Source organism: Odocoileus virginianus, chromosome 28, assembly GCF_023699985.2.
Source record: "Odocoileus virginianus isolate 20LAN1187 ecotype Illinois chromosome 28, Ovbor_1.2, whole genome shotgun sequence".
NCBI lineage: Eukaryota > Metazoa > Chordata > Mammalia > Artiodactyla > Cervidae > Odocoileus > Odocoileus virginianus.
Window position 1 is genome coordinate 716,299 of NC_069701.1, and position 12,912 is coordinate 729,210.

The 12,912-nt window shown below is 45.7% G+C and overlaps 1 pseudogene; it reads right to left on the minus strand.

The window, feature by feature from the left end:
• Positions 1–3,258: 3,258 nt before the first annotated feature.
• Positions 3,259–4,233, minus strand: LOC110122189 (etoposide-induced protein 2.4 homolog pseudogene; annotated as a pseudogene).
• Between the last annotated feature and the right edge of the window lie 8,679 nt (positions 4,234–12,912).

The window sequence follows — 12,912 nt, forward strand, 5'->3', positions numbered from 1 at the left end:
GCAGGTAGATTCACCTCAAAGCTATCCCCTCCTCTCTCCCCGGCCCGCCGTAGAGGACATCTTTGTTTATCACGACTGTCCTGGGCAGACTGGCTGACGGCTCTACTAGTCCTGCGAGCACGCTGCCTGGGCTGTCGACGCCAAAATCCTCGACGTGGAATCCGCGGCTGGTGGCGGCCGAGCACAGTGGGGACACCGCGGGGGACTGAGCGCAGCTGGCGGACGCTGAGCACAGCCCTCTGCCTCTCTCTGCCGCCAGCTAAGTGGCTTCGCCCCCACCTGGAGGCCGGAAGGGAGCACCTGAAATCCCGGGGCGGACGGGCGACAGGCGGGAGGCCCAGAGGTCTTAACCGCTCTGGTTTTCCTCCTCCTATTGCCGCTTCACTGCCTCCGTCCCCAGTGCTGCTGTAACCGCTGAAAGAACGGATGAACAAACAGAGCTCCTCAAAGCTGGTGGCTTTAAGCAACACAAATCGATCATCTTCAAGTTCTGGAGGTCAGAAGTCCAAAATGCGTCTCCCTGGGCTAACACCAAGGTGTGGGCAGCGCTGTGCTCCTCCGGAGGCCGCAGGGGAGGATCAGTTCCCTGTCTCTCCAGCCCCTGGAGGCCGCCAGCGTTCCTCGTCTTTGAAGCACATCCCGCCCGCGTTCCTCGTCTTTGAAGCACATCCCTGCAGCCTCTGCTTGTCACCACAACTCCTTCTCTGCCTCTGAGCCTCCCCTGCCTCCTTCCTGTGAGGAACCTTAACTCAACCCCATCTGCCAAGGCCTTTTTCCCTGGAAGGGAGCACACATTATAATCCTGGGGATTAGGATGCCCTCAGGGAGGGCGTGATTGTGTTCCTAGACCCAGGAAGAAGGAGTAACTTGAGGTCCTGGGCAGAGGTGGCTGGTGTGGCTGCCTTTCCCCAGGTCCTTGCATCCTGCTTGCGCTGTCATCAGCAAACATCCTCAGATAAAACAGCCAAGAGTTTCCATTGGCTCAGGGCTTCCAAAAACCACAAAGTTTCTGAACTTTCAAATAATGGTTTCCTCCCCTCTGCAAATTTTCTGAGTGACTTTGTTCAGAGTGGCCTGACCCAGAAAGTATGGGAGAAGCAGGGCCTGCGCGCCCATGTTTCCTGGTGGCAAAAGAGTCTCAGATCCCTGAAGGAAGGTAGGTTCCGATTGATCTTAAACTTCTTACACAGATCTAGCAACAAGTTTAGGATCCAAATGCGACCTGGGGAAATGTTTCCTGGATGAAAGGGAAATGAAGAGCTATGAGGGAGCCTTAAGAGCCAAATCACAGCCCAAAGCATTTCTTTTGGGGAAAGTGTAATTATAAGTAAATGAATGCTCTGTCATTAGTACAGATCTTCTGTACATAAATAGAGAAAAACCATTTGGGGCAATGTTATAGATTTAATAGAATAAAAGGGAAAAGCAACAGAGGAGAAACAGAGAAGAAAGAAAAGGAAGAAAACACTAAAACAGGAGGAGGAGACCCCACCGAGAGCATCAGGCTATGACTCAGCTCAGGGTAAACTCTTCGGCTGCACCAAAATAATGCCCCAACCCAACAGACACAGAAAACCCGTCTGAACCATGTTCTAAGGCAAAGCTTACTCTGCTTGAACACTCTCTTTCAAAGTTGGGTTTTGTTTATGTATTCAGTTGTGTTCAGCTAATATCTCAGACATTTATTTAGCCTCAAAATATTGTAGGGTTATTCAATCTATGCACTCTATTAAAACTATCCCTTACCAATTAGTTCCAAAAATATTTGGAGACACACACATATGCCAACATTTGTATTACTGTTAAATAATCCTAATCAAGTGCACCACTTCTTTGTGATCACTGTCTTTGATCTCCAGCAGCCTTGGTCTGCAGCGACTTGAAGCAGAGTTTTGATTCCCGGCCAGACTGAGGGCGGGTCATGGCAGTGAGAGCTCCAAATCCAGCCCCTAGATTGGTGGGGGGTGGTCAGTGACAAGGCCTGGCGCTTCATCTTTGCAGAAAAAGAATTCCTACAAAGACAAAAAGTAGTGAAACAAGTACAGTGTTTATGAGGAGGAAAAAGAGAATAGCTCATGAGGGTAGACACTCAGGCTGACTCAGACAGAGACAGCTGTGCCCTTGTGGTACTTTAGATCACTTATATTGGGCGTTTCTTCCAGGTTTCCTTTGGCCAGTCATTTTGATTTGCCTGGTTCTGAGTCCACATTTGGTATGTCTCAGGCTCCTCCCATGTGTGCACATCTTAGCCAAGATGGGGTGTAGCGAAGAGGCCTGTGGGTAGTTAGCATCACTTACATGAGGCAATGCCCCCCCTTTTTTTACAGGTTTAATGGGTTTAATAAGTTTACGCCTTTAGTTCCTAGTTGCAGCATCCAATATTCCTTTGCAACACCAGACAGACCCAGCAGTGGCCAACAGTCAAGTTCAGACCTCCAGAGTTTAAAAGCTCAGCTTCTCTGAGCATTCTGTGTTGCAACGGTACTTGTCTGAAATTGGTACCTCCCTAACTTTGGGGGAACTTTAAATGTAGATGCCTCTAAAGGGAGTGACCAGGGGCAGCGGAGAAGCTTCCCGGCCCCGCCCGCACCCAACATATGTGCTTCACAGAAGAGTAACAATAACAAGTCCACAGAACGCAACAGCGACAATTACAGAAGTCCATTCATCCAAGGGCGGTGGGAAGGTGGTGGGAGGCAGGCAGGGGAAGTGGGAGGGGAAATGGCCCAGGGAGAAAGGGTATTCAAGTCAGTCCAGGCACAAGGCTGGCAAACCCTAGAAAAGAGCTGCAGAAAAACGTGCGGTCCTTTCAGACTCATTGGTGTTTAAAATCCACACTGGTGTCAGGAAGATTCTGCCTTACATGCACCAGAGACAAAAATCCAGATTCCTCAGAGAGAAGGGGATGCGGGCAGGGCTCTTGGCAGGTGGGCCCTGCCTCCCCTGGGAGGGGTGGAGGGGGGCCGGGGAAGGGGTGCCAGGTGGCCTTCCAGCCCAGCCGGCTCCTCCGGGTGGCGGGCGTACCCTCCACGGCCCGCAGCACCTTCAGTTTGGCAGGAGACGGTGCAGAGAGGGGAGTTTTTCCGCAGAAGTGGAGCTGCTCAGGCTGCTCGCAGGGAGACCATCTTGTGGAAGAGGCTGTTGTTTAAGAAAACCAAGGAGAAGAGGCACATCTGGAGAAGATGTGCTTTGCCAGGTCTTTGCTTCAGGGATGATGAATAAAGGAAAGAGGAGAGAGAAGAGGATCCACTGACAAGGCGGGAGGACTGCCTTGTGAGGAAAGCCGGGCAAACCAATCCAGAGTGGCAGTCCAGTTCCTTTCTATGTCTGACAGCCATGGGCGCATTTTGATTTCTGCGCGAGGAAGAGGGCCTCAAGCAAGAGGTTGAAGAGCGTGTCAGCAATGCCAGGGAACGGGGGAGGCCTCCTCGGGGATAGCTCAAGTGCCAGGTCAGCTATGTCCTGAAACCAAATCGCACGGAGGACTTTACTGAACACAGAGAGCGGGAGCACCCAGACAGCACCGAAAACCGTTGTGAGGAAGAACCCCAGCCACCAGCAGACATCCCAGGGTAGTGACGGATCACCAATATGGATCACCCAGATCACCAATCTGAGCTGTTGTTACTGACTGAAGGGCAGGAATAAACACTTCATAAAACAAGAGGAGCCGGACCCAGATGACTCCACCCTTCCAAGAGCAGCATTGAAAATCTCTGCCAACAACATGTGGCTCACCCCCTGCTTCCCGAGCTAAGCCAGGACACGCTCGCCCTTCTCCGAAGCTGCTTCTCTCTTTTGCTGATTTCGAGCATCCAGTTTTGAGAGGGCGCAGACTCTCCAGATGGCGTTTTTGATTCCCCTGGCAATGTCCCGCGGAAAAAAGGTTTGACCCTGTCCCGCTTTCTCCTGACCGCCCAAACTATCAACGACACGAGGGAGAGAGCGGAGTCCCCAGACCTTCCCGCGCAGCTTCGCCGAACGGCTCCGGCAGAGCCCCCGCGGCCCGCCCGCTGCCCGTGCGCCGCCGCCGCGCAGGGCGCCCCCTTCCTGTCTGACTTCCAGGGGGCCTTTCTGCGCAGGGTCGCGGGGAGGTCTCCTGACAGAGGATGAGAAAGTGTGGTCTCCTCTCCTCTGTCTGTGCAGGGCGCAGCCTCCGCCCCCAACTGTCCTGCTATTTTCTTCTTGGAGTATCTCACTTTCTTCTCCTAAACAACAGGAAGCCAGAGACATCAACTCTTCCACACACAGCCCAAAGTAACTGTGACAAAACTGATTCAATAAAACCGTGAAATGGGCTCACTTGATTTTCTTTGCTTTCACGGCTTGCCTTTCTTGTAACATCTTTTAATTTCCTCATTTATTTATCCTCATTATTAATTTCCTCATTTATTTATTGAGCACTCACTATCTGCTGGTATTAAAACATCTTAGAAAATATTAAAAATAGTTTTATTGCCTTCCCCAGGATATCTGCCTTTATACTTTCTCAGACTGCAGAATAAAAGACTTTAAACTGTATGATACTTAAAGAAACCTCTTTCTCTACCCTCTTATATGTGTTTGGGGCCTGAAGATTAAACTGACAAAAGACAGATTAATGGACAACGTGGGGAAAATGGCGGGGGGTGGGGGTATAAATTGGGAAACCAGGATCGATATACATATATACACAACTATGTTTAAAATGGCTTTCCAGATGGCACTAGTGGTAAAGAACCTGCCTGCCAAGGCAGGAGATTTAAGAGATGTGGGTTCGATCCATGGGTCAGGAAGATCCCCTGGAGGAGGACATGGCAACTCACTCCAGTATTCTTGCCTGGAGAATCCCATGGACAGAAGAGCCTGGCGAGTTATGGTCCATAGGGTCACAAAGAGTCAGACATGACTGAAGCGACTTAGCACATGCATAAAATAAGTAACTAATGAGAACCTGTTGTATAGCACGGTGTGGGGGGGGGGGGGAAGAAGGTGCAATCTGTTTGTAGGACATATATTAAGTTCACCTTAAAAATGCACTTCTGACAAAACGTGGTCCACTGGAGAAGGGAATGGCAAACCACTTCAGTATTCTTGCCTTGAGAACCCCATGAACAGTATGAAAAGGCAAAAGGATACGACACTGAAAGATGAACTCCCCAGGTCAGTAGGTGCCCAATATGCTATTGCAGATCAGTGGAGAAATAACTCCAGAAAGAATGAAGAGATGGAGCCAAAGCAAAAACAATACCCAGTTGTGGATGTGACTGGTGATGGAAATAAAGTCCAATGCTGTAAAGAGCAATATCACATAGAAACCTGGAATGTTAGATCCATGAATCAAGGCAAATTGGAAGTGGTCGAACAGGAGATGGCAAGAGTGGACATTGACATTTTAGGAACCAGTGAACTAAGATTGACTGGAATGGGTGAATTTAACTCAGATGACCATTATATCTACTACTGTGGGCAAGAATCCCTTAGAAGAAATGGAGTTGCCCTCATAGTTAACAAAAGAATCTGAAATGCAGTACTTGGATGCAATCTCAAACACAAGAAAATGATCTCTGTTCATTTCCAAGGCAAACCATTCAGTATTACAGTAATCCATGTCTATGCCCCAACCAGTAAAGCTGAAGAAGCTGAAATTGAACAGTTCTATGAAAACCTATAAGACCTTCTAGAACTAACACCCAAAAAAGATGTTCTTTTCATTATAGGGGGATGCAAAAGTAGGAAGTCAAGAGATACCTGGAGTAACAGGCAAATTTGGCCTTGGAGTACAGAATGAAGCAGGGCAAAGGCTAACAGAGTTTTGCCAAGAGAATGCACTGGACATAGCCAACACCCTCTTCCAACAACAAAAGAGAAGACTACACATGGACATCACCAAATTCTCAACACTGAAATCAGTTGATTATATTTTTTGCAGCCAAAGATGGAGAAGCTCTATACAGTTAGCAAAAACAAGACTGGAAGCTGACTGTGGCTCAGATCATGAACTCTTTATTGCCAAATTCAGACTTAAATTGAAGAAAGTGGGGGAAACCACTAGACCATTCAGGTATGACCTAAATCAAATCCCTTACAATTATACAGTGGAAGTGACAAATAGATTCAAGGGTTTAGATCTGACAGACAGAGTGCCTGAAGAACTGTGTATGGAGATTCATGACATTCTACAGGAGGCAATGATCAAGACTATCCCCAAGAAAAAGAAATGCAAAAAAGCAAAATGGCCGTCTGAGGAGACCTTACAAATAGCTGAGAAAAGAAGAGAAGCTAAAGACAAAGGAGAAAAAGAAAGATATACCCATTTCAACACAGAGTTCCAAAGAATAGCAAGGAGAGATAAGAAAGCCTTCCTCAGTGATCAATGCAAAGAAATAGAGGAAACCCAATAGAATGGGAAAGACTAGAGATCTCATCAAGAAATTAGAGATACAAAGGGAACATTTCATGCAAAGATGGGCACAATAAAGACAGAAACAGTATGGACCTAACAGAGGCAGAAAATATTAAGAAGAGGTGGCAAGAATACACAGAAGAACTGTACAAAAAAGATCTTCATGACCCAGATAACCACGATGGTGTGATTATCTAGAGCCAGACATACTGGAATATGAAGTCAAGTGGGCCTTAGGAAACATCACTATGCACAAAGCTAGTGGAAGTGACAGAATTCCAGTTGAGCTATTTCAAATCCTAAAAGATGATGCTGTGAAAGTTCTGCACTCAATATGCCAGCAAATTTGGAAAACTCAGCATTGGCCACAGAACTGGAAAAGGTCAGTTTTCATTCCAATCCCAAAGAAAAGCAATGCCAAAGAATGTTCAAACTACCGTACAATTGCACTCATCTCACACACTAGCAAAGTAATGCTCAAAATCCTCCAAGCCAGGCTTCAACAGTATGTGAACCGTGAAATGGATGAGATGGTTGGATGCCATTATCAACTTGATGGACATAAGTTTGAGCAAGCTCTGGGAGTTGGTGATGGACAGGGAGGCCTGGCGTGCTACAGTCCATGGGGTCACAAAGAGTTGGACATGACTAAGCAACTGAACTGAAAAATGCATTTCAGCATACACTAGGTGCAGACAAATACTGTTTGATCCCACTTAAACGAATAGTCAAATTCATAGAGTCAGAAAGGACATTGGTAGATGCCAGGGCTTTGGGGGTTGGGGGTGGGAGTGGGGGAAGGGGGACTTAGTGATTTGTGGGGACAAAGTTTCTGTTTAGAAAAATGAAAAATTCAGCAGATGAATGAAGGTGAGAATTGCACAAGAATGCAAATGTACTTAGCGCCACTGAACTGTGCAGTCAAATATGGTTAAAATAGTGTGTTTTCTATTATGTGACTTTTACCACAATAAATAATATTTAAAAAAGACAGATTAAAAGGAGAAAAGTCACACACAAATTTTATTTGATGGTAATATTTTATTTTTTACATTCACAGAGAACTTCACAGAAAAATGAAGACCCAAAGAGGCAGTTAAACCTGGGGCTTATACACTATTGTATCAAAGGGCAATATATTCATAGAAAAATGACAAGACAAGGGCAATAAATTGTGGAAAGATAAATATTTGAAAGTGAAAGTCGTTCAGTCGTGTCCGACTCTGTGACCCCATGGACTATACAGTCCATGGAATTCTCCAGGCCAGAATACTGGAGTGGGTAGCCTTTCCCTTCCCCAGGGGATATTTCCAACCCAGAAATCGAAGCCAGGTCTCCTGCATTGCAGACATATTCTTTACCAGCTGAGCCACACGGGAAGCCGGGGAAAACTAATGGAAGATGGGTGTTATTTTAGCAAGACTTGTTTGTGCAGACCCACCTTGGGGCTGACTTTCTGTCTCCTCCTGGCTGTTCTCCTGATGTGGAAGAAAGGAAGGACAAAATGTTCACAAAGGAAACTTTTTAGTCAGCTTTCAGGCAGGTAGGATGAGGGCAAAGAGCTCTTTCTGAATTTGCCACTTCTTAACTTGTTTAACTCAGAAATAATCTCTATGCCAAAGTGGCACATTTTAGGGTGTCATATTCTGATCCCTTTCAGTACCTTATTAAAGGACCTTTATATTAAAGGGGTGAGGGTACTGGGACCCAGAGACAGAATCCCTGGGGACCACATCCCATCTGGACAAAGGCGTTAGGAAGTTGGAGGCTTGAGGGGCTTTCTTTCTGGGCCAAGGTACTGGTCACCTGCACAGCATACTCTCCAGTCAACCCTTTTGCACTGGTTTCATCTAAGCCATTGATGAAACTTCTGTTAACTAGGCTTTAATTTGGGCTTCTAGTCATTGAAATCCCTGGTTTCATCCCCATGTTATGCTCGTCCCTTTCTGTTTCTCCATCTTCTTCACTATTCAACCCCTTGACCTGCTGGAGCTGATTTTCCTTGGCTGTGAGCTTTCCTGTTGATTATAAATGTAGGTGAAAAGAGGGCCTTGTAGACATCAAATCTGTACTCCTCAGTCTATACCTCAGTGACCTTGGGCAAGTTACATAATTTTCTAAACCTTTGTTTCTTCAGCCATGTTGTTTAGTCGCTCAGTTGGGTCTGACTTTTTTGCGACCCCAGTAGGCCAGGCTCCACTGTCCATGGAATTCTACAGGTAAGACTACCAGAGTGGGTAGCTGTTCCCTTCTCTAGGGGATCTTCTTGACCCAGTGATTGAACCTTGGTCTTCTGCATTGCAGACAGATTCTTTACTTTCTGAGTCAACAGGTTCACTGCATGTATAGTGTTGACATTATGTACATTCAGTTCAGTTCAGTCACTCAGCTGTGTCTGACTCCTTGTGATCCCATGTACTGCAGCACGCCAGACTTCCCTGTCCATCGCCAACTCCAGTTTACTCAAACTCATGTCCATTGAGTCAGTGATGCCAACCAACTATCTTGTCTTCTGTCCTCCCTTTCTCCTCCTGCCCTCAGTCTTTCCCAGCATCAGAGTCTTTTCCAATGAGTCAGTTCTTACATCAGGTGGCCAAAGTATTGGAGTTTCAGCTTCAGCATCAGTCCTTCCAATGAATATTCAGGGTTGATTTCTGTTAGGATTAATTGGTTTGATCTCCTTGCTCTCCAAGGGACTATCAAGAGTCTTTTCCAACACCACAATTCAAAAGCATCAATTCTTTGGTGCTCAGACTTCTTTATGGTTCAACTTTCACATCCATACATGGCTACTGGGAAAACCATAGCTTTGACTAGACAGACCTTTGTTAGCAAAGTAATATCTCTGCTTTTTAATATGCTTCTAGGTTTATCATAGCTTTTCTTCCAAAAAGCAAGCATCTTTTAATTTCATGGCTGCAGTCACCATTGTCAGTGATTTTGGAGCCCAAGAAAATAAAGTCTCTCACTGTTTCTGGTTTCCCCATCTATTTGCCATGAAGTGATGGGACCAGATGCCATGATCTTAGCTTTTTGAATGTAGAGTTTTAAGTCAGGTTTTTCACTCTCCTCTTTCACCTTCATCAAGAGGCTCTTTAGTTTCTCTTCACTGTCTGCCATAAGGGTGATGTCATCTGCATATCTGAGGTTATTGATATTTCTCCCAGAAATCTTGATTCCAGCTTGTGCTTCATCCAGTTCAGCATTTCTCTTGATGCACTCTGCATGTAAGTTAAATAAGCAGGGTGACAATATAAAGCCTTAACATACTCCTTTTCCTATTTGGAGCCAGTCTTGTCCCATGTCCAGTTCTAACTGTTGCTTCTTGACCTGCATACAGATTTCTCAGGAGGCAGGTGAGGTGGTCTGGTATTCCCATCTCTTGAAGAATTTTCCACAGTTTGCTGTGATCCACACAGTCAAAGGCTTTGGCATAGTCAATAAAGCAGAAGTAGATGCTTGTTTGGAACGCTGTTGCTTTTTCTATAATCCAACAGATATTGGCAATTTGATCTCTGGTTCCTCTACCTTTTCTAAATCCAGCTTAAACATCTGGAAGTTTATGGTTCACTTACTGTTGAAGCCTAGCTTGGAGAATTTTGAGCATTACTTTGCCAGCTATCAAAGAGGGCTAATAATAGCTGCCCAAACACTCTGTGAGAATTTTATGTATTCAGAAACTCTCAGTTACTTACAACTAATATTTATTGAGTATTTATGGAATGCCAGGCACGTTTCTAAATAGCTGAAGTATATTTATCTCAGTAAATTGTTTTAACTAGGGTGTAAGTAGAAGTCATTCTTGTTCTACTTTTATAGAGGAGGAAAGTGGAGGAGAGAGAACCTAAATATGGTTATTTAGGTGCTAGAGCTGTTTGGGGTTCACTCTGCCAGGCTCCAGAGCTCTGGTTTGTAACCTCTAGCTTACTGGCAGCCAGCCCAATCACATTTTCTCTCATTTTTTTTGAGTGTCCTCAATCTTGCCTAGGGCTCCCCTGGTGGCTCAGTGGTAAAGAATTTGCTTTCCAGTGCGCGAGACGCAGGTTCATTCCCTGGGTCGGAAAGATTCCCTGGAGGAGGAAATGGTAACCTACTCCAGTATTCTTGCCTGGAGAGTCCCATGGACAGAGGAGCCTGGTGGGCTACAGTCCATAGAGTCAGAAAAGATTCACACACGACTGAGCGCGCGCGCACACACACACACACAGACACACACACACACACACACACACACACACAGACACGCACACACACACACACACACACACGCTTGCCTACTGGCCTGCTTGTCCTCTCTGCTGACCCCTACTGGACACCACGCAACAGCGCCAGTCGTCCCTTGGGCGGCTGAGGAAGTGCTTTCATAAAGCCTGTGGGGGATGAAACTCCGCGGGAACCAGCTCCTTAGAAGCCCCTCCCCCTGCCCTACTGCATCACACCCACAAGCGTCCAGCAGTAACTGCCCACAGGTCTCACCAGCTGCAGAAACTCCGAGTCTCTGGAAAGCAAACACCGAAGTTCACAGGGTCTGGCATTCAAATCCTTCTCTTCCAGTTTTGACCCAACCCCCAGATTAGTCGCCTAAACAACAATGCAGCAAAACTGGGTTGATGAGTGATTTTCAGGCTTCGATTTATTTTCTCTCCTGATAGCTGTCCTCATGTAGATGAAAAGTGAAAGTGTTAGTCGTTCAGTCTGACTCTTTGTGACCCCCATGGTCTGTAGGCCACCAGGCTCCTCTGTCCATGGGATTCAGGCAAGAACACTGGAGTTGGTTGCCATGCCCTCCTCCAGGTGATCTTCCTGACCCAGGGATCGAACCCACATCCTGCATGGACAGGCAGGTTCTTTACCACTAGTGCCACCGGGGACTTTGAAATCACACAGTTGGAATCCCAGCAACACCACTTCCTGTGCATTGAAGAGTCACAGTCTTGCTGAATTTCCTTCTGTCTGACATGGCCTAGGGGCTGGGCAGAGGGTTGAATGACAGGATTTGTGAACGGCACCTTGACTGGTGCTGCACTTGGCTCTCAACAAGGGGGGTTTATTTACTTAACTGACACTCATAGAGGCCTTACTATGTGTCAGACTCTATTCCACTTGCTTTGCAAATATTAACCCACTAGTTCTCAGGACAGTCTTATGAAGAAGTACTCTTTATTATATCTGGGTGGAATGCAGTGATTTCTAAAGTCCTTTCTAACTCTGAGAGTCTATGACCTGGATCCTGTCACAGTGATGCTAATAACAGATCCAGCCAGCCAGTCTTTGTGACTGGAACTGCTGCTTGAGGGACTGCCTGATTATATTAAGTCTCAGTTTTCCTGATCCTAGGGGTCAGCATTTAGATGGATGTACCCCTCAAGTCTCACCCAACTCAGTGTCATTTTCTCCCTTACAGACATGTCCACTAACAAAATTTTCCAGTATCTTCGAAAGTATACTCTGCCTGCCTGGAAAATGTTGTCCTTTCCCTCTCCTCTTCCTCCTCCTCTTTCTCTGCTCATAATTAATTACTACCATGTATTTAACACTTATCTATACCAAGATCCATGTTAAACTCCACTAATGTATGTGTAATACATGCACATATCTACATACACACCTGTTGGAGCAGGAGAGTAACAGGAGCTGATCGTGTTTTGGTAAATTCTTAACTATAGGCCAGTCTGATTGCATTCAGGCCCTTGCTTGTTTGCATAGCTGCTTTAACGTGCCTGGGATCTACTCCTGTCCCCAAAGATCCCCTCCCTCCCTGCCTGGGAGCCCCTGCTCCAGCTAAGTAAATAGCAGAACTCTGGTTTCCCATGACAACAACTTTCTCATTATTTAAAAGAAAGAAAAAGTGCTTTGTAATGAAAGGTGCTCAAAACAAGTTTGAGGTAAAAGACAAGGCGATCAGAAGATAGGAAATGAACATGGCATCTAAAGAACTGCATAAAGCCGTGAGAGACCAGCTCAGTGCAAGCTGGTAATTATGTGTTAAGACTGAAGCATTTATTTCTCACAAGTTAACATTTTGCATGATGAATCTTCTGTGAGTAAATGCATGGGTTCTTTTTTGTTCTGATAGATTGTTTTTTTTAAACCACAAACATGGCCTAGAAGAAAGGAGGAATAAAAAGGAGAATCGTTTCTTCATTATTGACTTAATTATTCAGTCGTCATGGATTCCATTTTTATTTTGGCTAGTTTGGGGTCCCCAAGTATAGGAAGCATTTGAAAAACTATAAAAACAAACAAATTGATAAAAGATTCTTATAAAAAGTGAGCTCTGCTGAAAGATTAAAGATGGCTATTTGCTCAGGGGAAAAAAATGGGAATTTACCAGTCAGTGCCTTTCGTTATAGGGCAGGTTATTATAAACAATAGTGGTCAGTATTTTCTTTGCCAAGAGAAAAAAAGGAGTAGGTTTTAGCTATAGCCAGAAATGTGGAGAGGCTATAATGGAACCCCATTCCAGAATTGCTAAGCATCCGTGTGACTGCAGTGTTAGCACAGGGCGTGACTCTGAGGTTAAGGAC